The 27612-nt window shown below is 44.4% G+C and overlaps 1 long non-coding RNA gene across 5 annotated transcripts in view; it reads left to right on the top strand.

Moving 5' to 3' along the window:
• The first annotated feature begins 321 nt into the window (after positions 1–321).
• LOC140625409 (uncharacterized) overlaps positions 322–27612 on the top strand; it is a 73624-nt gene continuing 46333 nt past the window's right edge. The window contains exons 1-3 of one of the 5 annotated variants that reach the window (XR_012024746.1): positions 322–1809; positions 7300–7522; positions 14387–14505. This is a non-coding gene — a long non-coding RNA (uncharacterized lncRNA). The remainder of the gene's footprint in view (positions 1810–7299; positions 7523–14386; positions 14506–27612) is intronic. The other 4 variants (XR_012024750.1, XR_012024747.1, XR_012024748.1 and 1 more) reach the window with 4 other exon arrangements.

The following is a 27612-nucleotide window of genomic DNA, read 5'->3' as shown; positions in this document are numbered from 1 at the left end:
AATCTAGGCTCTTCTGTGGGTTGGTTTGCTTTTCCTAAGAAGAATCAATTGGCCTTTGATACCAGGGCATGGAGGACTGGATACTACAAATCTGTGGTTCCTAAGTTTGGGTTTCCATGAGACTCAGGGAACTTTTAGAAAGTGCTGATTCCAAGTTCTCACTCCAGAGCTACTACATCAGAATCCTCAGCAGCTGGGGCCTCCGAATCTGTGCTTCTAACCAGCTCCCCAGTGCTTCAGATGCACAGCTGGCTTTACAGCTACACCTAGTGTAGGAACAAGGAGGTGAAGATTCTGTTTTTTGCTGTACTAGTTGATTCTGTTTGGGCCTTACTTTTTTTTTTTTTTTTTAAAGATTTTATTTATTCGTGAGAGACAGAGAGAGAGACAGAGACAGAGACACAGGCAGAGGGAGAAGCAGGCTCCATGCAGGGAGCCTGATGTGAGACTCCATCCTGGGACTCCAGGATCACGCCCTGGGCCCAAGGCAGGTGCCAAACCTCTGAGCCACCCAGATGTCCTTGGACCTCACTTTTGAGTTTAGTAAAATGCCTGTCTTTTTAAGCTGTGATCAAAATCCAGGAGAAGATTCTTCAGATACTTCGGTAGACCTGTAAACAAGGAAGCACTTAAAGCCCATCTGAAGATTTAAACTACCCTGACTGCTTTTGTTTAATAATTGGGATTCTGGAAGCTTCTGCCTGAAAGGAGTCCCATAGCTAAAGAAGTTTGGAACCCATTAAGAATCCATGACCCTGACTTGACCTTCCAGCTCTGACAATCTTTGGTTATATAGCCACACAGTTCGAATGCTCTCAGAGAAGGTGGTAGAAAAACTTTCTTTTGTTTTGCGTTCTGGTTATTAAAAGTCAGCACGAATCTTTGCAACATTGAGAGACCAGCTTTGAGGATAATTTGGGTCTTCAAAGAACACTCCTCTGCCTCCTTGCAAAAGTTGTGTTAAAGCAATTAAATATTATCTGAAGGAAAGAAAAAAAAACGTAAGCTGACTACTGAATAACAGGAATCGTGTTAACAAAACAATCCTTACCCCGGGATCAAAGCCAGAGAGAGGCAGGGAGATGCTATGCAGGGGATAAGAGGAGAGGGGGAGATGAGGAGGTGTTAGGATGGCTTCAGTTCAATTAGGGATGCGAGTGCGCAATTTGGGGATAGTCTTCTGAATTCAGAACAATAGCTGGCAACAGAAACACGAGTGGCCCCACGAGAACTCACGATGCAAGAAACACTGGATTCTGTGTCTCTGTTCAGACAAGGGGCCAAATAAAGGAACAAAACAAACAAGTGGACATAATTGTTTGCCATTCAAGGGAGCCACAGACCGCTCAGCATATGGTGTGTGGAGATTCCGGAATGCACGGGCAATCTCATTTGGAACGACTATTCTTGTTCCAGAAGCCTGGGAGCCAGATGAGCACGAGGCTGACTGAATGATGAGGTGGATCGTACTCTCCATTTCTGAGGCAGAAACATTCTTTCTCAGCTTCAGCGCCCAAGGTATTCACCAGACTTGGCTCCAGTGGACATGTACTGTTTCCAAAACTCAGATCTCCCCTGCAAAGGATGAAGAGGTGCCATTACTGAAGAGATTTTGAAAATATGTTAGAGACTGAAGAGAATCTCCAGAAAGGAGGGGCAAAAAGTCTTTTGAGTAGCGTTGGAAATAAGGGCATGGAGTCCTCATAAGCCAGTGGGCGCATGGGATGCCTGGTTGCTCTTGTTACCCTATTTGTGGAGCTCTTAGACAACAGGGAAGATGGAGCTGTGGCCCCAGAGGGCCTGCGAGAGGTAACCACGTCTTAGTCTGTGGGAATTCCTGGCTTAGAAGCAAGGATTTGCTGAGCACCATGCTCTCTGGGGGCAGGTAGGAGAGGCTGGACATGGGTGTTAACAAATCTAACTCTCCAAACCTGTGTGTACCTAGGGAGTTAGTTCCTTGCTTTGGGCCATGTTACAAGGGGCAGAAGGAGAAATTCTTAGGCCAAATACATCTGGGAAACAGTTGAAGTAAAACAGGATTTTTTTTTTTTTTTAATTGCAGGACTTCTCATAACCTTTGGTATTCTAGGAAAGGGATATTGTAGGCAGCATTTTCCAAGTGATTTGCTCATGGAAACATTTATTTGCATGGGATCACTTGGGACTAATGTTCTCTGGAACACACATTGCAAAGAAAAGAAACCAGGTCAAAGAATCTTAGGGACCTTAGAGTCTGTTTCCTCATCTTAGAAATCAGATTATAGATCCTGAGAGAGAAAACAGTTTCCCCAGGATCACACAGATGGTTTTTGGCTCGTGCTGGAAGAGAAAGTAGGATCTCATGTAGAAAGTAGCAGGTCCTAGGGATCTGGGTATATTCTTTCTACTATATCACATTGTACTTGTCACTGACCTTTTGTACAGGGATTCGATGCTATTCTTTAGTAAAGCTGAAGTCAGGAAGGAGAGATAATCAGGAGACAGATTTTCAAGGGGTTTGAATGCCAAGTATTTCTGAATTTTATCCAACTATGTTATACTTCCTCTTGGCACTTACAGCACCATATCATCGTTGCTGGTGGCGGATTATGTTATTTTGCTCATATCTTGCTGTTTTTCCCATCTTTGCTATGGCAGGTGGGGTCCACTTCCCTGTCTCATTGATGTTGGGCTTGGCTATGTGTTATGGGCTGAATTGTGTCCCTCCTAAAATTCATATGTCGAAGTCCTAACCCAGTACCTTAGAACGTGACTGTATTTGAAGATAAGGTTTTTAAAGAGGTGATTAAGTTAAAATGAGGTTGAGAAGATGGGCACTAATCCAATATGGCTGATGTTTTTGTAAGAAAAGGAGATTAAGACACAGGCACAGAAGGAAGACCAAGTGAAGACACAGGGAGAAGGGGACCATCTACAAGCCAAGGAGGGGAGCCTCAGGAGAAACCAACACTGCCAACACCTTAATCTGGGACCTCTAGCCTCCAGAACTGGAGACTGAATGAGACAATAAATTTCTGTTGTTGAAGCCACCCAGTTTGTAGTTCTTTGTCACAGCAGCCTTGGTAAACTAATAGACGTCTGCAATAGTGTTCATGATGGGTAGGTGGCTGTCATCCAAGAAGTCATCAGGAACCCAGGCCTTTCCCATCTTGTGGCTCTGCCATCTTGACACATGGTTCCCAGAGTCAGTGTGCTTGTCTACAAGAAGATAGTAGTGGGGGAATGGTTTTTATGGGTGACATCTGGAAGTGGTGGTGTATACCGCTTCCACTCACAATCCATGGTCAGAACTTCGTTCATGGACACACCTACTGCGGAGGGTGCTGGGAAGCGTAGGCTGGCTGTGCACCAAGGAAGAAGAGGAAATGGATTGGGGATTAGCCAGCCAGTCTTGGCCATATCTCTTAACTACCCCATGGTAGATTGCATGAGAAAACAGCAATGACTTCTCTCAGATTATAAGGCTAGATAGAAAGGAGCATATACTTTATGTCTTATAAAAGAAACTGTGCTGGTAAAATAAAATAAAAACAAAATAAAACCCAAAAGCAACTGTAGAGAAGTGTGAATATAAAAAGTAGTAACCCCATTTGTTCTTTGTCTCCCAAAGCCAGGCCCTGGAGGAGACCAGAGCCTGCCCCATGGCCTCATGTGTAGGGTCATCCCATCTGCCAAGGTGGTTTGACTGAGTTGTGTGAGGTGAGGCTTTATGCTGGTGCGCCAGTAAACAACTGCCCAAGGAGTATGTCCCTTCCCTAATACAAAAGTCACTTTCCTTGCCCTGTGGGTGCCCCGATTGGAAAACTGCCCTGATTTCCACACACAGGGAAACTAATGACACTTCCATTTCTGACTGGTATTTATTTGGTGGCAATGGATTGAGACTCAGACAAGGTCAGGAGGTCAGAAAAGCACTAGATCGTTCTGGCTGAGATGAATATTAGCTGGAGGAACAACCCAGACACACGCTCAGAAACAGTGATGATTGCTGTTTTTAATGTTGGTGGTCTTTGCAAAATAAAACACAACTTTGACAGTAGCTCCAATTTGGATCTAACAGTTGTATTTGGACTTCCTTGCTTTTCTCCTTATCCTAGAAAATGTTGATTGAAACTTACCTGTGTTTAAGCATAGGGCAGTTTAAGACAAATTTTCTCATTTTAGGCAAAGAGGTAAGCTTAGATGGCTTACCATCAAGTCATTTCTTACAGGGAGCATTTGCTCTAAGCACGGGAATATCCCTGTGGTGTCACCCTCCCCGACATGTGCGACACTCTCCATTGTCTCTTGCTGTTGATTCTCCCGGTGTCTCTTATCTCCCAGGAACACTTGCCTTGTTCAAGTGCTCTTGCCTTGTTAGAAAATAGGTTTTAATTCTCTTAAGGTGAAACATTTCCCTCATTTGCTTTTTCATTCATTCTACAGACATTTATCAAATGCCGTTCAGTTCCAGGTCCCCAGAATGCTAAAGTGAATAAGACTGTCTCTGCCCTCCAACCCCTGGAGTCTAGTGGGGTTGGTCCCATTGTCACAGAAACTTGTACTGTGTATTATGGGGAAGCCAGGTTATCTTACCCTGTGTTCCAGAGGGTGGTTGGATGTAGTGAGTGGAAAGATTGAACATAATCTTGATATTCTTAAAATTTAAAAAGTACATACAAATGTAAATAATTTCCCTTGTTACTATAAAAGGTAGTTGAACAGAAGTGAGGATAGTATTTCTGGAAAATAGTATGTTACTCAGAAATGATGTAGAGTGAATCATTGACTTTGCTAGAGAGTTGTCGTCTATTAAATAAATTATTGAACGCATTAGGGGCAAGCCTAATAGGAAGGAGTCTGTATTTGGCCTTTTCCTTCTTCCTGCCTGCCTGTCTGCCTTCCCTCCCTCTCTCCCTCCTCTATCCTCCCTCCCTCTCCACCCACTGCCTTCCTCCCTCTCTTCTTTTTTTCTTTTTTAATTTAACATTTATTGAAAACCTGCTGCAATTCATGGTGTTCTATATCTAGGATTTTCCAGTATAGACCCAATTTTATATAATTTTATTACTTTTTCAAGAAGATATTTTATTAAATATTCAACTAAATGTGATTTGGCTTCAATATCCTTGTTAAACTTTTCACATAACAGAACCCACAAAATGGGGGAAAAAAACCCCCCACAAACCACCCTTGCTAGGCCTTGGGCTTTTGTCTCTGGTTTGGGCAATATGGCCCCTGGGTTACAGTTAAGGTTCTGGAAGAGGCTGGAATGGGATAGTGTGGGGACATACAGGTGAGTAGGGCTCAGCCCCTGTTATGATCTAACAGGAGAGATAATGTGAAATGAAGTCTCTGTCATAAAGGCATGATTTGCTGAGGGCACATCACATCCTTTATTGACTTCCCCGGCCAGTCTTTTGGGAAGCATGTGGAAAGTGAGAAAAGTGGGAAATTGCATCCATTTGATTTTATCCCTGTACATTTGTGTTCAAAACAACCCTGTAGACAATGTTTCCCAAGAAGTGGCTTTTTGTTGATTTGATAAAATCCAAGTCACTCAACTCATTGAGAGAATTTGACTTCCTCTGTTGTAAATCGTGGAGGCCCAGAAACTATGGCCATCTGTTTTTGTAAGACCCAGGGGCTAAGAATGGATTTTACATTTTTAAATGGTTGAAAGAAAGTCAGAAGAAGAATATTTCATTACTTGAGAAAATTATATGAAATTCAAGTTTCCGGGTCCATAAATAAAGTTTTATTGGAACACAGCCATGCTTATTAATTTACATATTGTTCATGACTGCTTTTGCTACAATGGCAGAGTTGAGTATTTGTGATAGAGGCCATATGGCCCAGAAGTAAAGCTGGAAGTATTTATTATCTGGTCCTTTAAGAAGACTTGCTAACCCCCTGATATATTGCTTTATTTCAGTGGAGAAAAGTTAAAAAAGGCATCTTAACACCTGGCCCCAGAATCTCTTCTAGAAAAGGAATTGTCTTTATTTAGAAAAATCCTCAAATAGACCATTCAGATGTGAAAGGACAGGCCTCAGGGTAGGTGGGGAGTAGCACTTAGCTGCTTTGTATAAAAATGGACGATTAATGTCCCTGTCCCTATGCTTCCTGGTAGGGTTAGAAAGCAGAGGGCTCTTAGAGTAAAACATTCAGGTTTGAATCCCACCTCTCTATGACTTTGAGCCAGTCATTTAACCTTTATGAGCTTCAAGTTCTTTATTTGTAATATGGTGAACCATAGTCAAATTTTCCTCTCAAGTTTGATGATAAAATGAATTAATGTATATAAAACACTTAGCATAGAGCCTGGTGCATAGTAAACTTACAATCTTTTCCAGCTGTGATTTATGATTATCATGATTACATTTATAGGATACAGGAAATTAAATGAAATAATATATGTTAAGTCCCTAGAATACAGGCCAGCAGAATCCCTTTTAAGACACACTGATGATCAATCCTTCTTGGTCTCTGATCCACAGATGTTCAGACACGAATCTGATGCCAGAGCTGGTATCAGGGACCCCCGGAGGGTCTGGATAGTGTGCCCTTGGATGTGAAAGATGAGTGTGATTAATAATGGGTTTTAGCACAAGTTGTGTCTTTCCACAGAGCTGACCTCATCTCCTCAGAGAGTTGAACAGGAAGAAATGGGTTAGTGGTGCGATGGGAGGTACAATATTTAGAAAGACTCTAAAGATAGTGATGGCTGTTTGATTTTCCAAGAAAATAAAGGATTTCTTCTAGCAAATAGGAATATTTAATTTCATACAACAGAAGCCAGGGGACATGGAGTGTTTTTTTGGTGATGGCGAATCCTTTAGAGCTTGTATCCTCAGCAAAGGGTTTCCATCAACTATTCGTTTAGAACAAGCGCTGTTGGCTGGCCTAGAAGCTGTTTTCAAACCCTGTGTTAAATGAGTGTGCACCATTCTGTGTGTGAGTAGTTGTTCAGAGCTTGGATTCTAGAGGCCGAAGGATAAGCCAGATTCAAATCATGGCTCTGCCATTTATTAACGGTGACCTCAGACAAGCGATTTCACCCATCTGTGCCTCACTTGTAAATCAGGAATAAGAATAACACCTACTTGTGGTAGCCAGCTGGCCCCCAGTGATCCCTACCTACCAGTACTCACACCCTGTGTATCTCCTCCTACACTGTACCAAGGTCATCCAGGTGACCAAGAGAATATGCTAGAAGTGACATGGATCACTTTGATATCAGGTTATAAAAGATACTGCGGCCTCAGCTTTGTTCCCTGTCTTTCTAATCTGTGTACTTTCTGCCTCTCCTATTCTCAGATTACTTGCTCAAGGTGAAGCCAGATGCCATGAAGCCAGGACACTCGGGCTGGCTGTAGAGAGATCCACATTGGCGGGAACTTAGCCCTGCCAGCAGCCACAGGAGAGGTGGATCCTCTGGCCCCAGATGACAGCAGCTCCAGCCCAAGTTCCATCTTTGTAAGAGACCCAGAGCCAGAACCACCCAGCTAAGCTTTTCCCCAAATCCTGACCCACAGAAACTGTGAGACAAATGTTTTTGTTTATTTATTTTAAAGAAAGATTTACTTATTTGAGAGAGAGAGAGAGAGAGGAGAGAACATGGTGGGGAGGGGCAGGGGGAGGATCTCAGACAGACTCTCTGCTGAGCATGGAGCCCGACTCGGGGCTTGATCTCACGACTCCTGAGATCCTGACCTGAGCAGAAACCAAGAGTTGGACGTCCATTGGACTGAGCCACCCAGGCGCCCCTAAATGTTTGTTTTAAGTTGATACATTTGGGGGAATTTGTTCCATAACTAATACAGTACCTCATAGAGTTGTTGATATTTACAAAGTTCTAGAACAATACCTGCCACACAGTAAACACCATGTAAGCGTTTGTCAAAGGTATGCATTCACACGTAAATACATACCTAACTGGGGGATTAGGGTACCGGAAGTGCAGTTTCGGTTGGTCAAAAATTCACATAATCAAATCTTGGCTGTTTCAAAATCAAAGCCTTCTGCTTCCTTGAGGGCAATCTTGCCTGTTTTCATAACAATCTGCAATAAGGAGGAGACTCTGATTTATATTTCTCGCCGAGGAGAAGAGATATTGAAATGGTAAGCGCCTAAGAAATTAAAAGTCATTTCAGTTTTTCAATTCATTACTTCTAGAAAAAAAATTCAAGCCCAGCTTCATTACTAGTGCTCCGTTTTAGTGCTGATGATAATTGCAAAGGCAGTATTTTAAATTAGAATGTATAAGACCACATGTAATTAACCTGTACAGAAGGGCTGAGACTTCATATTAGACTATTAAATCAATCCCAGCAGAATCACTAATGCTGAGCAATTGATTTGAAAATACTGTACAGGCAGAGTAAAGAAGCGGGATGCTAATTACCATCCACGAGAACTGAGCACACTCCTCGGATGTAGTTAGAGTGGCAGGCTTTTTCCTCTGGCCCTTAACCCACTCAAAGCTGAACATGCAAATTGGTTCAGCCTGAAGACTTACAACACCCTGAAGTTCAAGGCAAGAGAGGGTTTTTCTGCTGCTCTGTGAGTGTGAGGATCGTAAGGGGACTCTCAAACCATTTGGAGGCCATGACTTGGAAGGCCAAGCTTGGGTGCCTGCCGTGGGGTCCTGGTGAGGAGTCCCAGGAAGACTCTCTCTCTAACATTTCTTGGTGCGGTGGACATGAACTGCTTCCTCTACCACTTGCATTTTGTGTACCACCCCCTTACACGTTCCTCTCTCCGCTCGTCCCTATTCCTGTTTCTTCTTGTTTCCACCCTGCAACATCCATTTACTTGCTTTATTCTTTCTTTTTTTCACCGAATCTATCAAATGATTGGCAAATACCTACTGGCTTACCCAACAAAAAGAGTAAGAGCAATTGCTTACATTTAATCTCTGGGGCAGAGAATGCAAGCTGGCTATCAGAATCCAGGGCCTGCTTCCCCTAGAGGGATGACGTGTAACCAGGCACATGGCCAAATTATATTTCCCAGACTCCCTTGTGGCGACATGTGGCCACGTCCTTTCATGGCACTGTAAGGGGAAGTGATGTGTGTTGCTTCCAGGCTGAGCCCTTTCCAAGAGTGGGTGTTTATATCCTCCCAACTCCCTCCTTTTGCCAGCTGGATGCAGATGGTGATGTGGCCCCAGAGCCACAAGATGTAGTGAGCCTGAGCTGTTGATTTGTCACGTGGGGTAAGGCCAAAGTGAACCAGGTTCACACTTCTGGGTCTATCATGTGAACAAGCAATCTTTTGTGTTTGGGCCATTGTACATTTTAAGGTCCCTTTAATTTACTCCCACTAAGGTTTCCATGTACTATCTCATTTGATCCTCATAGCCATCCTATTGAGGGCATCACTGTTATTCTATTTTACAGAAGAAGAAACAAAGGCTGAAGGGATGAAACAATGTGTCTGAGGACACCCAGATAGTAGATGACAGACCTGGCACTGGGGGTAATAAAGAAGTTCAAAATGTTATCTTTGGGCAGTAGTAAGCTACAGGTTATAGAGGGCCAGACCCTTTATAACCAAGAAGAATCAGAGAACCAAGGGATGCCGATTCTTTCAGGCTGCCACCTGTTCTGTTGGTTAGTGCCTGTCCCAGTGCTGTTGTTAAATATTTTGACTACTGGGGCACCTGGGTGGCTCAGTTGGTTGAATGTCTGCCTTCGGCTGAGGTCATGACCCCAGGGTCCTGGGCTCGAGCCCTGCATCAGGCTCCCTGCTCAGAGCTTGCTTCTCCCTCTCCCTTTGCCTGCCACTCTGCCTGCTTGTGCACATGCTCTCTCGCTCTCCTGCTCTCTCTCTCAAATACATAAATAAAATCTAAAAAAAAAAAAATTCTGACTATTACTCTTGCTTAAGACAAAATGGGATGACTGATGCCTCTCGTCTGTGGTTGTGAGGTTCTGTGGGGACTCCAGAGTGAAGAGGATGCTGACGATGTGAGGCCATTCTTGTTCCTTCAATGCAACGTGATGGGAACAGGACTAACACTTCTGGGTCTTCTATGTTGCAGTGCAGTCAATCTGAGTCTGGCTTTTAAAATTTAAAAAAGTGTTAAAACAAATTTTTTTGGGGGTAGAGGTAGGAAGGATAGTCGGGGTCAGTCTTTTGTTCTTTGGTTGGAGGTAACTTAGGCCCAATAAGGTTAAACTCAAACCAGACGTGGTTATTGGCACTCCCCTAGTATCTCAGGTTGGGTTCCTTCATGTGTGTTCATGTGAAGTGACCATGATGATTCTGGATGTTCCCCCCAGGGGGTCCAAATAGGGGAGCAGAGGAATAGGACGAGGAGGAGAGCTGAGCAGGGGTGAGAGTCCAGGTGATGTTCCAACCTGTTGGGTGACCAGACTCTTAGCAGGCAGGCCTTGGCTCCTGCTGTCACTCCCGGGTACCCCCGGGCCTCCGAGTGGCTGTGGTGACCCAGGGGGACGTCCTCCGCAAGCACAGAGGCTGGGGGCAAAGGGTGTCACAGCAAACCTGATAGAGACCCGGGCAGACGTGGGCAGAAGCTGCTGCACCTCAGGAGAGGGCACTTGTCCACAGGAGCTTGTGGCTTGCCTTACTCCTTTTACTTGCCCAATTTCCCCTCTTCCGTGTGTTAACCTGGGCTCCAGCCCAGAAGAGAAGATCCCTTCTATTCGTGATTGACCAAATCATGAACCAAAGAAAATGACTGTTGTTGTTTTTAGAGGAGAGGAGGGGCAGAAGGAGAGGGAGAGAGAGAATCTCCATGCTGGGTGTGAAGACCAACATGGGGCTTGATCCCACAACCCTGAGATCATGACCTGAGCAGAAGTCAAGAGATGCCTGACCATCTCAGCCACCCAGGTGCCCCGAAAATGACTTTTAGCCACTAAGTTGTGGGGTATTTGTCATGCAGAAGTTAAAATCTGTGTCTTGGTTGAAGATTTTAGGTGGGATAGGATCAGCCTTATGTTGCTTTAATTGGGGGTTAGTTAAGTCTAATAGTTTAGGAAAATAGTGTTCCCCCAATGTGGAGTTTAGGGTCAAAACCTCAGTTAATAACAATATGTTGCTTCACTTTGCTAGAGGTGTGTTGTGTTGAGGTCTGGGTGGAGAGAAGATAAATTTCCAGTGAAACTCTTTGGAGTTGCCTCACGGGTCCCCCTGTGTTTGTGTTAGATGTTTTCCTATCTAAATCTTTGTGACATTTCACACATATTTGAAGCTGGAAAGGCTCATTAATGGTTAAATTTAGAGGCCATTACTTTATTGTATTGTCAGTAAGAAAAGGAATCCACTAATAAGATTTAAAATGCCTTTTGGGGCACCTGGGTGGCTCAGTTGGTTGAGCTTCCAACTCTTGATTTCGGTTCAGGTCATGATCTCAGGGTTGTGAGGTGGAGCCCACCAACAGGCTCCTAGCTTGGTGGGGAGCTTGCTCGGGATTCTCTCCCTGTGCCCCTCCCCTTGCTCATGCTCTCTCCTTCAAATAAATAAATAAGTCTTTTTAAAATATGCCTTTTGTTTATTTGCAGTTGGTGAGATCTACCTGAGGAAGGTTGCATGCCAATGCCACATTAAACAAAGAAAAGGAAAGGAAAAAAGAATCCTAAATTCTTTATTAGAGTCTGACGTGACTGATTTCAAAAATTCTTGGCCAAAAAAAAAAAAAAAAAAAAAAAAAAAATTCTTGGCCAAGACCTCAGTGGAGTTTGTGTGCTGTATTTAGTTTCTCAACCAGAAACCTTCCATGGAACTTGGAGATTTGGAGGAAGGCAAGTGAGGATCTCACCTGAAGCCTTCAGGGGGGCCCAAAGTTGCCAGGATATTCGGAGTTCAAAGTTGAGGAATTTGTTTTTCTTCCTTCACTTGTCTGAGATTGAAAATCAAAAGTGGGATTTAGGGATTCAAAGAGATGATCACCCAAACAGAATTTATGTTCGATTTTGAATAAGCAAGTACATTTCAGGAAATTAATGAAACTTGTTGAGCTTTAGTGTTTGATGGACTCAAACTTCATGTGCTTTAAGATTTATTTGGAATTGTTCTCCCATTGGAGGCATAGTTATGACTGTTTTACCTGGCTGCTAACTTAGATACCCTCTTTATATTTGGCTGATTAGACACGTCTTCCAAGGGGTAGGGTCACTGCAGATCTAGTGTTTGGACTCTTGTTAGGTCCCTGAGTCATGACTTACGGACTGTCTCATATTGATGTGTTAAGCTCTGTCCTTCAATTTCCAGGTTACACTGTGGTTTTACAGATGTTTCAGACCAGTCTTCTTGTGTATTAGTCCAAGGGAGGGACCAAAGCAAGACACATGACTATGGAGCAGTGAAGTGGGGGTGGGAATGCAGAGTTCTGTTATTATTTTAGCTCCCCAAGGCAGCAGGGGGTACAGGTTCTATCCCAAGCAATAGGTAAATTCAATCATGATTGACACTTTCAAGAACCTATTGGTGTCTTTTTCCTTTAATCTTTCATGTCTTCTTCCCTTCTTCTCATATTCAGTGGAGTCTGGGGTTATTCTAACAGAGGTTTAGCATTAAGAATGGACATTTACAGTGGCGCCTGGGTGGCTCAATTGGTTAAGCCTCCGACTCTTGGTTTCAGCTCAGGTCATGATCTTAGAGTCATGACATGGAGCCTTGTGTCAGGTTCTGTCCTTAGTACAGAGTCTACTCTCCCTTTGCCCCTCCCTCCCCCTCTCTCTTTCTCATTCACATGCTCTTTCTCTCAAATAAATAAATCTTAAAAAATATAAAAGAATGGACACTTACATATGTCTTGTGGAAATTACACTTCATAGCCTTGAGCTTAGAGGACAAACATCTCCCTAAAAGATACGAGCTCTTCTTAGGTTGAGCTCCATCATGTGTGAGGCGCTCAGGTGATACTTTTGCTTATCTTCGTATTCAGGTAGAGATCCTACAGGTCAGCAGAAGCCCTGAAACTGGCCTTTCCTAGACAGTAGGCTCTCATCCATATTTCCTAGAACTCATAGATTTTCCTCTGAAATCTACATTTATTGTTTGGTTGCAACAACTGTCTTTAGCAAACCATGTCACCTGGGATTTGTTATGGCTCTGGGTACAAAGTCACACCATATTAAAAGTGCCATATTTTTGTGTTAGCCACAGACTATATTGTAAGTAGGAGTCACACGTTTGGTCTGTGGGCATGCCTGGCCATTTATCTGAATACTTTCTCTGGAGAAAAGTCTTTATTGATGAATGAATGAATGAATGAGTGAATTTCACAGTATTCATGAAGAGCCTGCTATGCCCCAGGCACTGCTAGAAATGCGGCATAAGACTAGCTCAGGTGAGCAAGATGGGCATGATCTTCTTCTTCAGGGAGTTTAAAGTTGAGTGGGGGAGATACTTATACCACAGATAAAACCCCAGCATAGTGGGGGGTCATGATCATGATTCCCAGGAGGACTTTCTTAGGGCAGGGTGAACAGGGAAGCCTTCTCTGAAGGGGAAGGCATCGAACCTCCAGCCTGAAGGATAAGAAGGTACCCTTATTGAAAAAGGGAGGTCAACGGGTAGGGGAAGGGGGCAGATGACCTCAGAGAGGAGTGGTTCATACTTTGCAGTGAATGTTTTGAGGGTGATTTATTACTTCTTCCTGGTGTATCACCTCTCAGCCTTAGCTCTCATTGGGGATTTCCAGGCTCAGTGGACAGAGGGAAGGTATTTGTTTGGGAGCTGAGGATCCTTACTGAGCACACCTGCTCTTACCTTTATGGACAGGTTTAACTGAAGGGGGTCTCCCGGGAGTTCTTGGATACAGCTCAGGCCCCACCCCCTGCCTACTCCCACTCCTCACTTGAATGCTGTTTTTAGCTCCACTGGAGAAAGGAGCTCTGAGGCTAACAGGGCCATGCATGACATTGTTTTGCCAGGCCAAATGGGAGGGGGGTGGGCCTGGGCTATTTAGCTGCCCTAGAGCTTGGTGGGATGGGGTGTAGGCCTCTAAGTGTACAGAGGACGCCTGGGGAAACACAGCTCTTGAATCCCACCATTGGCTCTGGTCCCACTGAAATCACCCACTCCTCTTTCTTGAGTCCCAAGCATAAAGGCAGGGCAACCCGAATGACCACCAAAGAAAAGAGGCACAGTCCATGCGTGCAGGCGCACACGCACGCATGTACACTCAATCTAGAGAGGGTGGGGCAGAGATCCTTTCTTCAGGCTCTCTAAGCTCATTTAAAGTCTTAAGAAAATTCCTCATAGGCTCAATTTATCTTTTAGAAGATCAATTTCTTTCAGAGGTGTTCTACATCAAGGTTATTTACATAGATTTTGCTGGAGGGAAGGGTATTGCTTATCCAACAGAAAGTAAATCCACTTTTCTTGTTTTTTCCTTTAAAAAATTTTTTTTTTCTTTTTTCTTCTCTAGAGCATTGGAGACAACTCAGCATCCATCTTTTTGGAACCTGATGCTGAGCTCCAGTGCCTCATGTCCCTGATCACAGTGGCCTCTAACCCATGGCTCATCCAAATCCCTCAGGGCTCAGGGTAAGCACGTTTTCACTTGTTAGTCTATCCACTGGGGAGTCACAGGACATCTTATTGTAAGTAAAGTCAGATGATATTTAGGGAGAGTTTCACCAAGTGTAAATCAATGCCTTGAGGCTTTGGGAGTATTCCTTCTTGTCTTTTCTCTTGGAATATGCAGTTTAGACCCCATGGGTATGGTTTAGCAAGATCTCAAACTAGAAACTTATTGAAAGTAATCCCCAACACAACTCCAAACTTTCTTTTTTTTTTTTTTTAACTCCAAACTTTCTTGAGCATCTCTGTCAGCAAAAAAAGTAAAGTCTAGTTTTTTATCCTCAACCAATAAATGCGCATACCATCCAGTTTGTCCACTCCAATCTGGGATGGAATGAAGTGTTACAGCTCTAGGTCAGGTAATCTCTATTTTTCTCTGAAGTGTCATGGGATCCACTAAGCCATCACTGAACTCCACTGGGCTTGTTATGCATTTGCTCTGTGCCATGCACTGTGCTACGTGCTGGGGATGTAACACTGTTCAGGATACAGCCTCTGTATCCTTGGAGAACATCAGATCTGCCCTGGGACAGACAGGTAGAAAGAGACAGGTAGAAAAAGGATGAAATAGGATGAAGTAATAAGGATAAAAGGGAGATATTTATATATTATAGATTACAGGAATGAATAGATGGGAAAGGAAATCTTTCTCCAGTGAGTGGAGGATGCAATGGGTGATTTGTTCCCTAGGAGATATTTGGCAATATCTGGAGACATTTTTGATGATCAAAATTGGATGTTGGGGGTTAGTTACTACTGGCATCTAATGGGTAGAAGGATGCTGCTAACCGTCCTACAATGCATAGGACAGCCTGTTACGAGGAACACTTACGTGGCTCCAAATGTCAAGAGTGGCAGGGGTGGGAAGCAGTCCTCTAGGGTCTGAGCTGGGCCTTAAACATGGCTGGAGTCTACCAGACAGCAACTAGGGAAGGCTGGTTTTGCAGATGCTGGGGGGACCAGACTGAGAAGAGGTGAGGCTCTGGGTTTGAGGGGCTCAGCTCACAGTGTTGGTGTTCCTGAGTGGCTTCAGGGCTGGCTCCAGGTAGTCCCTGCTCCCACCATGGTGCAAGGTAGGGCTAACTGGGTAGGAGAATGAGATTTCTTCCTTTAGATGGTGGCTCAAGAGGGAGAATTGAGGAATTTGATCTCTTGGCCCTGAAGAGGTGGGTCCAGCATGTCAGGAAAGATAACACTGGAGATAGCAAGAGTAAGAACATTACCCTCAATAAGTGACTTAACTTGGGGATCCCTGGGTGGCTCAGCGGTTTAGCGCCTGCCTTTGGCCCAGGGCGCGATCCTGGAGTCCTGGGATCGAGTCCCACGACGGGCTTCCGGCATGGAGCCTGCTTCTCCCTCTGCCTGTGTCTCTGCCTCTCTCTCTCTCTCTCTATCTCCATGTCTATCATAAATAAATAAATAAATAAATAAATAAATAAATAAATAAATCTTAAAAAAAAAAAAAGTGACTTAACTTGAGCCTGTCCTTCGCAAGGCTAGTGAGGTGGCCAGACCATTTATTACATATGAGCACTTGAGCTAGAGACTTAGGTGCCAGGGTGTAAACCTGTTCCACCCCAAGATCTAGAATGGAAGCCTGGAACTGTACCATTGACTCTCTGTTGTCTTTTTTTTTTTTTTTTTTTTTTTAAGATTGATTGATTTTAAAGAGATATAGCGAGCGAGAGAGAGAGAGAGAGAGAGAGAGAGCATGAGCAGGGGGAGGGGCAGAGGGAGAGAATTTCCTGCAGACTCCCCACTGAATGTGGAGCACAACACAGGACTCAGTCTCACAACCCTGAGATCATGACCTGAGCGGAAATCAAGAATCGGATGCTCAACCAACTGAGCCACCCAGGCACCCGAACTTTCTGATGTCTTCTGGACAGATGCCAGAAAGATATTCTTAAATTAAGTGAAACACCATTATCTGAATGACCCCCCAATAACCCTGTGAGGTTGTCCCCAGAAGGTAATAGTACATTTAAGTACAATAGTATGAAGGAAACTGAGACTCAGAGCAGTTTGGGTGCTGCTGATGGGGAGGGTGGAGAGGCCAGAGTCCTGGTTTGGCTGGTGGGCCAAGGCTGAGCTGTTTGCTGGAATTGTCCATTGTCCTCGTTCGACTCTGTCCTCTAGGAGAATGAGATCTTCCACAAAACCTCACCCTAAGGTAATTGTTTGGGTTTGCTTCCTGCCTCCATCCATATAGATCTACAGTTGCAAAAATAGCATGATTGCTGTCAAGTCCTTTTGCACGTGTGATGTGCTTGTCCGTGTTCTGCATAGATCCCGTGAATCATTTTAACGAGCTCATCAAGGTGGAGTGCCATCATTTACCTATCAATCCCCCTCCTTTGGTCATTTTAGAGGCTTCCAGAGTTTCAGGATCACGAATATCATTGTAGTGAGCATCTTTGTGTAAATAGATCTTTTGCTTTCTTTCAAAGATCTCTTTAGGATACATTTCCAGCAGTGGGATTAATGTGTCAAAGGGTATGAATATCTTCAAGTTTTCTGATATATGTTGTCAAATTGCTTTCCAGGAGTGTAGCAATTTACATACCTGACATGGATAAATGAATGTAGCAGGCGGGCAAAATGGTGCCAGCATTGAATATTATTATTTTGTTTTTAAACTTTTGTTCTTTTGCTGGTTTAATATATATAAAAGGATCTTAATTTAAATAAATGGGATATGCCTAGCATGCACTTTGGCACATGGTGGTTGTTTCCCTGCCTGTTATGATCCCTATCCTGCTCCTTGGACAATAGCCTAGACCTTCTGTCTGTCCTGTACAACCTCCACCCCCCGCGTGACCTTGGCTGTCATCACTCGCCTGTGAGTGCCTGGCCTTGGCTTGGCCCACATGCCCATAAATGTTAGGCATCCATGGTAATATTGAGCATCTAGGCCGATCCCTTGTGTGGCATAGGGGTTGAAAGACTGCTTCTATTCATCTCTTGGTTCCTCAGTTTATCGTGACCTTGGACAAATAATGTAATTCTCTAAGCTTGGGCTTAATTGAGGTAACGTATGTTAGGCATATAGCATAGCTGCCTGATACAGAGTAACGCTATGTTAATAATTATCAATTTTAATAAATCATGTCGGTCTTTGAGATAGGTGATGTTCGGTCCACATTTTACAGTTGAGGCATTGAGGCTCTGAGGAGTTAAAGTACTTTGTCCAATATAGACAATGTAACTTGGTGTGATCTCTGGCCCTTTCTCTCTGTAGCTCTGGTGACTGGGCCCTGGGGGTGGGAGGAGTATTCATGAAAGCCCTCTTGACCAGGACAGATGGCACTAACCTACCTATACATGGAAATGACTGCAAGCCACAGACGAACGGATCTCTAAACCCAAACTAAATGAATTCCACACTGCCCCTTGCCTGGATTCCAAAAATGCCAGCAGCTGCTGTAGTACCGCCTGATCTGAGGGGAAGTAGGGCCGAGGGAGAGTTAGGATGGAAAGGGATTAATCTGAACCAATTGTGGTTAAACTGTCTTACCTCTGAAAATTTTACAAACATGTGTGACCAACTGCAGGACAGTTCCGGGCCTTGGGAGGGGCCGGCTGTGTGAGGGTCCCCAAAGCTGAAGCCCCATTTGCTTTGTAGTAAGTGGGCCTTGAGCCTGGTCTCTGGACTAGCCATCAACCAGGCATGGCATGGGCTAGTTACTTTTTGATGGCTTGTCCCTTTTCTCTGAATTAAAACTTTGTCATTAGCATCGTTTCAGTTTGAGAGTTACTGCCAGGGTGGAATTACTCTAATTAAGAGGAAAAGAAAAATATGTTGCTAGTCATTAATTTTTCTTGATTAGAAGGTGACCCAGTTTGAGGTTAAACGAAGAGGACGGAGGTAGTAATTTAGCACCCTGGGGGTTCGTGGAGATTTTTGTGAGCGGGAGAAGCAGCAGCTGGAACCTGGATTGCCAGCTGATTTGAATTCATAGCCACTTGTAAATAGATGTGTAAGAGATCTTCAGGAATGGTGTGCTAATTTTTAGAAGGAACAAAAGCCAGGATGCTACCGATGCCACATCCGTGTCCCAATACATGTTCGAAGGCAGGCTTTTTCTCTTAAACGTAAAAATGTTATATTTTCATCTTTCCTTGATTTGAGGATCTGGGCCTCGACTGGTCTACCTCTGGAGAGCAAGAAACTTACCTTTAGCCTATGCCCACAGCATTGAACGTATGTTAACATAGCTCCGATGTGTCATCTCCTCCCTTAATACCCGACACAACATTTCGAGGCTTCTGTGATGAGAGCAAAGCATCACCTAGTGCAAAGAGCACAGACTTGGAGCCAGAAGACCCGAGTGCGCGTTCTGCTTCCGTATTTGCTAGCCCGGTGACTTGAGAGTTAATCTTTTTTGGTCTCTCTGAACGTGTTTCCAATATTACAGACCGAGTTTGAGGAATCACATGAGGTAATTAAATATATGGAGTTACAAAGGGGTATACAGTTGTTTTCATGGTGTCATCAAGTTCTCGGAGGACTTCTAAATGGGGGACTTTGGGCAGCATCTTTGGGAAGATGAGGCAAGCATCTGAGTTTTCATTCTAAGGGAAAAGCTGCGGGAGTTACAAGATGTGAGGCATCTCCCGGCCAAGGGGAAGGCTGCCTGGGTCTCCAGGGCCCACGCGCCTTCCCCTTTCCTCTGCTAAGGCTCCCATGGCCCCAGAGACCATGCACATTTTGGAGAGATGTAACTTCATAATTTTTTAATGATCCATGGCCCGAGTTTAAAGAAGAAGTGGTGGCTTGTGAAATTTTTATTTATGACATGATTTTCAGAATTCAGTGTTCACAAATACTGGCACGATTGAATTTATGGAAGCGGAGGAGGCTATTTGACTAGGTTATCCACGCAGTTTACGATGTTGCCCGGTGGAGGTGTTAGAATCTGGCTGCAGTGTAGGGCACCCTGATGGCTCCTTGTGCTCAGCAGACACTTATCCCGAAATTGTGTTGTGACTTAAGCTGAAAGGCTAAATGCCTGGAGTTCAACTTGTAACTTAAATAGGTTTCAATTTGGCTGAAGCAAGTTTTGTTTTCCTGGGTCTATTCTTAAGTAGTAATTTGATTCTGGTTTAATTACCATTGTCTGCTCCTTGTTTTTGCCTCCTTAGCATTCTTTAACCCATTAACATTTGAAATTTGAAGTGGCTATCTCAAGTGGAGAAAGAACAATCTTTTTCTTAAGGACAATTTCTTATGTGGGAAAGTTTATAATTCACAGTTATTTGCAGTTGGTGTCAACTGGTGGAGCAGGCGCCAGGGGTTGGAACAGAAGCTGTGAGGGTAAGTGGGGGGGGGGCCCGCAATGGCCACCTGAGACCTCTGCCTGCTAGTGTAAATGCAGGCTCGACTAGCTCAGTGGACTGAAATCTTGATCCAGAGTGCTAACATAAAAATCTCCCTGGCACATTTTTCAAACTTGAGCTGCCCTTTGCAAACAAGGTGTTGCATTTATTTATTTATTTATTTATTTATTTATTTATTTATTTATTTATTAAAGGGAAAGCCTGAGTATCTACAAGGCATAGAAATGATGGTTCATTTTAGAGAAATTCTGTGTGGCAAAAAGAAAATGACAATGTCATCAATTCAACTGGATTTTTCAAGCTTTTCAGAAATATGTAGAGAAACCCAGTGATTGAAACAACCAGTAGTTCCTAGAATGGGAACCCAAGTTCTTGAAAATGGAGAGCATTCAAAAGCGAGAACCTAGAAAAAAAGTTTGTTATACTGATTATAAATTTCTCAGAATGTGAGCCACAGGGTGGCAAAATGTTGGGAGAAAAGCAACTCTTAAGTGGAAGGTAACAGGCAGTTCCAGTTGTCCTCTGAGAGGACACTTCCTCTGCGTCCTGAGACGCAGAGGATGGTGACACACACTGGAGCCCAGGCCCACGTAGTGGCTTCCCCGATGGATGTCTGTGCTCTGGCAGACTTTATGATTTGGTGCCGAGCTCAGGTCTGGGTTGGAATCTTGACTATACCACTGACTGATCCTACAACCTTGGACAATTCACTTACTCTCTAAATCTGTAAAATGGGGATAAGATCATGCATGGTTCTCAAGCGGTTATGAGGATTAAATGAGGTAATGTGTGGTTAGGGCCTCAGGCTTGATTCCCTCCTTGCTTCAGCCTCTTGGGGCACAACCAGCCAAACTGTCATTTAGAAAGAGAAGATGGTCATTCATGCTCAAGACAGGTAGGAGGAATCAGCCTGCCTTGGAGACTCTCATCCTCAACTTGGCGATGCTTGTCCTGAAAGGCCTTCTGTTTTCCCTTTGGCAGAGCCTGGCATCTTGTGACTCCAAGGAGAGCCTTGGGCTTGGGCTTCAGGTAGCACTCTTGGCCTTAGGTTCATCCTCCGTGTCCAGCAGACAAATGTTCATGTTTCCCTAGGGCCTGGGAGACAAATGGGGAAAGGTGAAACATGCTGAGGCCAGGAGTACACAGGATGTCTCGAGCTCCTGGGCAGCTCTCTCTGGTAAGGATACCATGTGGCTTAATCCAGGTGCTACTTCTGCACCAGAGCCAGAGTGAGAACACTCCTGCAAGCCTCACGAGGTTTTCCTTTTGCCTCCCCACTTCTGACTGAGGGATTAGGAACCACCTTGAAAGGCTCCCTAAGTTCTCCGTGTGTGATCTAGGAGGTGTGATCACTGTCCTAGACTCCTGGTGCTTGAGCATCAATCCCCTTGCAAGGGGGTGGTGGAGGCTACATCTTGCTTTGTAGCGAGTGACATGACACTCCAGTGAGGAGCTAATGTGTAAGTAGCAAAGAAGTAAAAGAGAGTCAAAATTTAATTTCAAATTAGTGATAGCATAATTTTAAATTATTATTTTAAAGGGAAGAAGTAGGTGACTATATACATCTGACTTTGAGTTCTGGTCTGATTTTTCCTTCTATGCTCTTTGTTCTTTTATCAGTTAGTTGAGGCAAACAACTTTTGGGGGCTTTTCAACTTTCTTCTGATTTCACCTCCCCGGGTATTTAGTTTTTTCTTTCTAAAAGCAAGCGATGGCCCCAGGTGGGGTATGATCAGATTGTGGGTGTTTGGGGTTCTATATGTGCCTTTCCTTGCCCATAAATTGGGTGAAGATAGGAGTTCAAACCCAGGTTCTGGTCTTGTAAAGACCAAGAAGGGCTCACTGAAGTTAAGTGCAAGAGCAGTATCACCATTGATCTTCCCTCTCTGCCTTTAGTCTTGTAGGTCCCGGTTTCCAAGATGCACTCTGGGGCACCTGGGAACCCAGCTGTCTCCGTCCATTCCACAAAAGGGAAAGGGCAGATAACAGGTTAGCACAACAAGAGCTGATTGTGAACGATTGGTCATGGCACTTCACCTACCATATGCCAACTCCTGTGTGCCCAGCAGGGTCTTCTTGAGGCCTGGGTGGTGGGGAGCATGGGATGCACGGTGCTTGAAGCCTTTATGTTCGAAAGCTTAGTTTTGTCCTTTGAAAGTGGGAAATGGTTTCCTAGGAAATCACATTTTTGTCAGGATCAGACTGGAGAGCCTATACAACCTTAACAGAACTTTAGAATTTCAGAGGTGAACGGATCTAATTTTATTTTTCAAAGGAGGAATGGGAGGCCCAGGGAGATTCAGTGTCTTCCTGCGTGTCCCATGGCACCTACCTTATGCTAGATCTGGCTTTGAGGGAGTGCAGATGTAGTGAGGATTCAAAGTTTGAGCTGTAAAGAAATAGAAGTGGGCAGACCCAGAACAAAACCCTTTGTTCCTTTTATAAAAGGGGGATTGCTATTGTTTCATGTACACATCATCTTGTAGGTAGGAAAAAGTCTCTAAAAACAAAATTCGATCATATGTTGCTGAATATTCGCTACCTTCTTAGTGGAGAAGATCAGTGTAGTCAGAAAAAGTTCTGGGGCTGGAGGGAGGGTGGGAAGGGGTCAGAAGACCTAGGTTGAGACCCAGATGTGCCATGAGGCATTCACTCTCTCTTCTTAGTTGCTAAATTCTTCCTCATTTGCACTATGAAGGGTTGGGCTGGATAATCTCTAAATGATATTATGACATTAAAGTTCTGGAAGTTTATGACAGTACAAGCAGTATTACGACGTAGTTTCTGCTGTTGTGTGACAGACATAAAAAATAAAAGTGATTTAAACAAGGTAGGGCTGTATGTATCTCTCATGTAAACGGTCAGCTGATATGGTGGCTCTGCTCTCTGACATCGTCAGGGGCCCAGGCTCCTTCTATGTTGTTACTCTGCCAGTGTTCCTTGATCTTCACCATCCAAGATAACTGGCTGCCATGCTCATGTTCTTAGCAGTAGGATGGAGGAAGAAGGAAGAGGAGGGGGGAAGCCTGTTCCCTCTATGAACATGGCTTAAAAGTTGCACTTATCATTTTTGCTCAGAACCTGTTGGCCAGAACTTAGTGAAATGGTCATACCTAGATGTAAGGGAGGCTAAGAAATGTAATATTTGTTCTGGCTGGCCGTCCGCCTAACCACAAGTTCTAATTTTACAGGAGAAGAAGAAATAGATATTGGGGATAACCATTAATCTTTCTCATGTGAGTCATACTTGAGATGATATAGAACACAAGGTCATCTGTTGCCTTCATCACTGCTCAGTGAGGCATGGGAAGGATTGGGTGGGGGGCAATGTCTCCAACCCTCCTGACAAAAAGGAATACTGGTGGGGCTCAGAGGACATGCTGATGAAACTCTATTATTCCAATAAGTGGGTAATGGTTGAAAACTCCTTTTGGGGAATCTGCCCAGTTCCTGATGTTCCCTTTTCTCTGAGCTTTAATTCACTTTAATTCCAACATGGTGAGTGATAGCAGCCATGTTTGTAGTAACTATCCTTCTACCCATGAGTGGCCATAGACTGAAATGGGTGTGAACACAACCTGTGCTATCACATCCTCCCTTGAGGGTGTTCAGAACCATGACCAAATGAGTCATGTTCATTAAGGACCATTTGCTTATGCTTGAGTATAATAAACTCAAAAGTGGTGGGTTGCCATTTTCTGTCATGAGTTTGGGGATTCAGAAAAATCTGGTTCTTGGACAGAGAAGTGTTTAGAGAGAGTAGCCACCCCAAAAGTGGGGTGTCTGAGAGAGGAACTGGGAGGGCCTGCTGATTCCTGATGGCTCTGCAGAAAAGTTTTCAGTTTTGCCTAAGGCTGAGATGCATTCTCTCCTATTAACATTTATTTAAACCCTCTTAAAAATACATCATGGATATATAGAGCCTTCAAAAAAAAAAGAACTCCTAATCTGCCCAGTTGAGTTTTTCTTTTCTTTTTTTCCCTAACAAATCTTAAAATCTCATGTACCATCTTAACAGCTAGTGGCTTGCAAATTTCAATTTTTCGCTTGTCACTAAGAGTGACAATTCAGAGGAGACTATATAAATTGATTCACCTAGCCAAACTTATCCAAAGTGGGGAAGCTAAATAGGTCAGTCCATGGCAACCCAAACCACAGTGTCTTTCCCCAAATAAAACAGTAAGAAATCCACATAGGAAGGGATGAAATGCAATGCAGTGGTTCAGAAGTGAGATTGAAAACAGCTCATCTTTATTTTTAAATATCTTCCTTTAACTTCAATGGACATGTGGATTTGAAAAAGATCCTAGGTTGGTATTAGAGGATAGAACTCACTATACATTTATAACTGAACTTCAAAGCAAAAAATAGATAGGCAAGTCATCAACTTCTTAAATAAAATTTAAGAGTGGAGATCTGTTGAGAAATAGGGGCCATGCTGTGAAATTTCCCATATGAAGTACAAAATCGACTAAAAGAAATATATTAGAATAAGGTTTCAATTAACTGGAAACTAATCAGAACTTTCAATAATTATTATTCTTAAATCTACTTAAGTCAGGATATAATAAAATAAATCAAATAAAAGAAACTTTGGGCGTATCCTAGTTTTAGGTTTAAATTTGTTTTTGTTTAAATTTTTTTTTTAACTTATAGTACTTATCTAGAGCCATGGAATTGGGCAAATAATTGAGTTTTAGAGCTAGCAAGACCTTAACGGCTGTCAAGTGCTCCAGTTTTCACCCTTAGTTTCATATCGTAATCACTCAGGAAGCTTTGAAAAAAGTCCTGATGCCCAGGCTGTCCTCCATACTCATTATATCAAAATCTTGGAGGGTGGGACCTGATTTTCCAGATGAGTCCATCTGGAATTGAGAAATGATTCCATCTGGAATCTGGAAAACCAGGGCTCTTCTACAGCTGTCCCAAGTAGTAAAGTGACTGACCCAGATTGCCAGCTGTTCTAGAACCAGGTGGGCCTCTGCCCTGTTATGCCACTCAGCCTGCTGGTTACACAGGGCCAACACACACCACCCCCATGCTGATCACCGAGCCAGCGCTCCTCTGACTCTGGTATGCCTTACAGTCACCAGGAGAGTTTAGGGAATGCAGCTTTTGATGACTAGGTCTAGGGTGGGGCTGAGAGTTTGCATTTCTGACACGTACCCTGGTGATGCTGCTGAAGTTGCTTTGGGTACCACACTTTGAGAACCACTCTGGAGGCTGTTGTAGAACTTTCCCTTCCCACAAGTGCCCCTGCCTTATGCCCAGGCGGTAGATTTGATCTCTCCTCCTCCTCCTTCAAGGACACAATTCCTGTCTTCTTAGAATGTCCTTCTTTTTCCAAAAGTGTGTGTAGCTACTCTGTTCCCTTGGGACCTGAGAGCCATCCATGGATGAAGTATCCTTTCATGCTGAGGGATTCCGCAGCCGTTGTGCTTTCTTGAACTGCGACGTTTAACTGCATCATTCCAGAGCAGGGCTTTTTTCTTTTTTTTTTTTTTTTTCTAGCTTTTCCTAGAGAGGGTGAAAGATGTGCTTCATTATATGGGCGTCACCAAAGAGGTTAAAGTTCATTGACAAGGACCCACTGGTTAGGCTGGATGAGTGTCTGAGTTCCGCTTATCAGCCTGCACATGTGGCCAGAGATGGAAGAAGTGCCAGGGCAGTGGAATGAAACCCGGGCACTGACAGAAATCCAGCCCTAATCCCTTCCCATAAAACAAAGTGGAAGATAAGTGAAAACGGTTGAAGCCTGGAAGCAGATGGCTGAGTTCCTCCACACTGGGCTATAAAGGGGGACCTTTGTGACGGAGTATTTATGGGTTTGGGGAAACCTGACAAGGTGTTGCTGTAAATGCCAAGAAATACACAGAACAGTGATTTTGTTATTTGAACACATCTCATGATGACTGCAGTTTAGCGAGGATGAGGAAAGATAGCTGCTGTGCGTGTTTGCATGTGTGCATGTGTATGTGTGCACACGCGCACACGTGCTCATAATGCTATGAGCAAGACTAACTTGGTTGGTGGGTGAGTGGGTGGCGGGGACAGGGCTGCCAAGGGAGATCCCTGTAGATGCTTAGGAAGGGACGAGTGGACCATCGGGTCACGGAGGAGCTCTGTGGGGTTTGAGGATGGGGCTGGGGAGTGTGACTCACAGTTCAGCAGTCTCCTTAAAGAGGTGCCCCAAACAAAACTGCATCTAAGAAGCCACTGATGAAAGCAGGTATATCTTTGGCCATCTCTGTTCTAGGCCATTCCACTAATCCATTAAGTCACAGTCTTCTGAGTAGGCATGTTAGCATCAGTACTTAGAGCAGCGCTGCCTTCTTTGCATAGGTATCAAAGCGTGATTATTATCTTTACTGGTCAGCTGGTTCTTCCCAATCTTTTAAGTTTCTGTGCTTACTCCTGGCCAGCTCCACAGAGCACTTTTGATAGATAAAAAGCTTTCCTTAATATGCAAAGGAGTAGCTAACTGGACCTTTGAAAGCTATTCTCTCAGCAAAAAACAAAACAAAACAAAACAAAACACAACCCACATGTATTATTTAGAAATCCATTTTTAAAATCCAAAGAGCTCTTTCTAATTGCAGTCTCGAAACAATCCTGCAGAACTGTGTGGTTGGGGGGGGGGAGGGGGTGGCCCTTTTGTCTCCCATTCCGAAAAACACGTGCTCTCCTTTTCAGAGTGGAAGCAGGAAGATTTTCAATTGTAGTTTAAACCGAGTGGACCCTTCGGATTTTCCTGGAGCTTGTCAGACTTCTATTTCTGGGAAACTGCATTGTGATAGAGAAAGACAAGGGGTGGGAGGGAGAGAGGAATCAGAATGAGAACATGCAAAGAGAAAACAGATGTCTCAAAGTCACATGCAGGGCCCCTCATTTGCAGGGTTTGGATAAACAGGCCTGAGCGCGGAGAAGCAGCTTTGGACATGAACAGTAAACCTAAAACAAAAGGAACCAGTGGCCCTCGAGCCCCACCATGGGGCTGCTCCACACCTGCCAAGTTAGAGACTTCAGGTGGCAAGTGTAGGTTGCCCTCCTGCTCTGGAGGGGCCTGGCTGTGACCCCCTGGCTCTGAAGGACAGGAACAAAGGCCCCCGTGCGTGCCATCTGATTGCCCACCGTGTTCCTCTGGCCTCCTAGGATTTGCTGGCGGAGGCTGGTCGCCCAGTGGGAGGGGGCTCACTGCTGGGCGGTGTGCCTCCCCCCCAGGACACCTTTCCTGCCTCCCACTGTCGGATGTTACAGCTCCTGTGTCCTATCCCTTCTTCCCTATCTGCTCTCTGCCGAATAACAGAAGCAGGTTCGATGAAACCAGCGGTGTCTCTGGGCACAGGCCCGTGGTTCTCAGCAGGTGGTCTCGGGACCAGCAGTGGCAGCATCACCCAGGAACTTGTAGAAATGCAAATTCCCGGGCACCTCTCCAGGTCTGCGGAGTCAGAAATTCTGCGGTTGGGGCCCCGCTACCTCATGATTCCACAAGCCCTTCAGCAGATTCGTGCTGAGGTTTGAGAATCGCCTGTTTAGACTTGTGGAGGTGACGTTTGCCTGGGAGCAGAGGAGCAGCTGTGGGCAGAGGTGAATCTCCTAGTGGGGATTTGGGGGCATTACAGAAGTCAGTGGAGTGAAATTTGGGGGAGCATTTGGACCCCTTTTTAGGCATCTGGATGACTCCTTGCTTTGCTCCTGTGCGAGACCTGCCCAGTGGCCGTTTTAACGAAG

The sequence above is a fragment of the Canis lupus genome, chromosome 36 (assembly GCF_048164855.1).
Source record: "Canis lupus baileyi chromosome 36, mCanLup2.hap1, whole genome shotgun sequence".
NCBI classification, from domain to species: Eukaryota; Metazoa; Chordata; class Mammalia; order Carnivora; family Canidae; genus Canis; species Canis lupus.
Note: the sequence above shows the minus strand (reverse complement) of the source record. Positions and strands in the feature narration are given on the sequence as shown.